This window comes from Pteropus vampyrus, unplaced genomic scaffold (assembly GCF_000151845.1).
Source record: "Pteropus vampyrus isolate Shadow unplaced genomic scaffold, Pvam_2.0 Scaffold536, whole genome shotgun sequence".
NCBI classification, from domain to species: domain Eukaryota; kingdom Metazoa; phylum Chordata; class Mammalia; order Chiroptera; family Pteropodidae; genus Pteropus; species Pteropus vampyrus.
This window is the reverse complement of record NW_011889317.1, coordinates 683,431-685,570: the sequence shown is the minus strand read 5'-3', so window position 1 is coordinate 685,570 and position 2,140 is coordinate 683,431.

Genomic DNA, 2,140 nt, shown 5'->3' with positions numbered 1-2,140 from the left:
CACAAATGTCAGCTGTTGTTGTTTGGAATTTGTAGATGAGAGGAGAGTGAGCCATTAGCTTAACCATGGAAAGTAGATGGTTTCTAAGGGCAAAATGCATTTCTTCCCTTCCCATGTTTATCTCCTTTCCTTGTGAGCTGCTCCTGCTCATGCTTATGGCCCTTGTGGTGATATCTTGTGGTTTCAGCTTCAATAATCCTTTTGTACATTTAGACCATGAGTTAGTGGACTGTGAACCTTGGACCACATCTGGCCAGCCACCTGGTTTTGCATGGCTCATGGTTGTTACAGTTTTAGATAATTGAGGGAAAAGTAAAAAAAAAAAAAAAAAAGATTAATACTGCATGACACACAAAAATTATATGAGATTCAAACTTCAGTGTCCATAAATAAAGTTTTATTGAAACACAGTGACATTCATTTATATTTTGCTTAGGTCTGCTTTCAAGCCACAAACAGCAGGGTTGATGAATTGCTACAGAGACACGCAAAGTCTGACATATTTATTATCTCCTTTTTATAGAAGTTTGTTGACTCTGTTTAGAATTGAACTGCCCAGCAAGAACATCAAGTCAACCCTGAGGGTCAAGAAAGTTTTGGGCCAGCTCTCTGTGCCTATTTCACTAGCAGGAAACTTCTGCTTCTACAATCACTCAGACATTTTTTTTTCTGCAGCCAGGTGTAAAAGCTAAGGGTGAACAGTGCTAAAGAGAAACTTGGGAAGGAATGCATGAGACCAGGTGCCTGGAAAGATGTCACTACTTGTGGGCCTGGAGATTCTAAGTCTGGTCGCCTGATAGCAATGACATATCTCCATCCTCTCCAGCCTACTACATATGTTCATCCAGAGGCTCCATGGAACAGTGTGAGCAAAGATTAATTCAGGGAGATCTTTTTGACAAACAGATGGCTGCACACTTCTTAAATTCATTTTTAGACTTTCCTCACTATTTTCACAAAAGCCCTTGAGTTGAGAAAAATAACACGGGTTGCCCCCTTTCAACAACTGATCAACCCGCTTGATCTATAAAATTTCCCTGGGGCTGAGAGACCAGAGAAAGAGGCTGATCGCCCCATCACTACATCAGGAGTTTATTAAGGGAACTTACATACAAAGCACATCTTGGGCAGTGGCAAGACAGCACAGATATCTTCTGAACTACGTGGCAGGTGCGAAGGGGTTTTATAGGAGAAGGCAAAATGGATAGTGGTACTGGGGCATAACCTGCTCCAGATAAGGGGAAAATACTTTACATACTTGCCCAAGGCAGAGTGAGGGCCTGTTCCGGGAACCAGCACACCTTGAGCACAGGACAGGGTTAAGACAGTCTCTGAGGGGGTTTTACTGAAAACAATCTTTCTTCTGGTCTGAATCTAGCTGCTTCTAGCACAAGCATCTGGCAGTGGTCAGGAAGGGTCATGTAGTGGTCTTGTCATGGAACAGTCTCTCTTCCACACCAATGTTCTGCCTGCCTCTTTTGAGCAATGCCTCTAGACCCAACTTCGGTCATCGACTTCCTACCACCAATGGCTCCTTTCCAGATTGGTGGGAAAAACCAGTGGTTCGGAGCTAATGTACATGAGTGCACAAATGCTGTAAATTCTCCAATAATCTGCATGTTTGAAGATGCTTTTTTACCTAGAGGATTGTTTAGCGTAAGGTTAAGCAGTGCTATTTTAATGCTCTTCCTTCCTTCCTTCCTTCCTTCCTTTCTTTCTTTCTTTCTTTCTTTCTTTCTTTCTTTCTTTCTTTCTTTCTTTCTTTCTTTCACTTATTTATGTTATACAGTATTTCAGACATACTGAAAAGTACATCAAATTATCTAATAAATGACTTTATGTGTTTCTTTCATTGTGGTGTAACATATAAAGCATAAAATTTAGCCATTTTAGCCATTTTTTAGTTTAGAGTTCATTGGCATTAGGTGGTACATTCATATTACTGTTATGGATGAATAAAGGGGTTTTCTGGAAAGTAACTTTACAGGGTAAATCTAATGATCAGTTCCTAACTGGGCAGGTCAAAATGAGTGGTCATGCCCCAGGGAAATAACTTTTTAGTAAAAGGTTTATCTTTGACTAAGCAAACTTTGTCCATTGTCTTTGTGTCTCTAGGTTAATACACCTTTGAAAGAAGCAT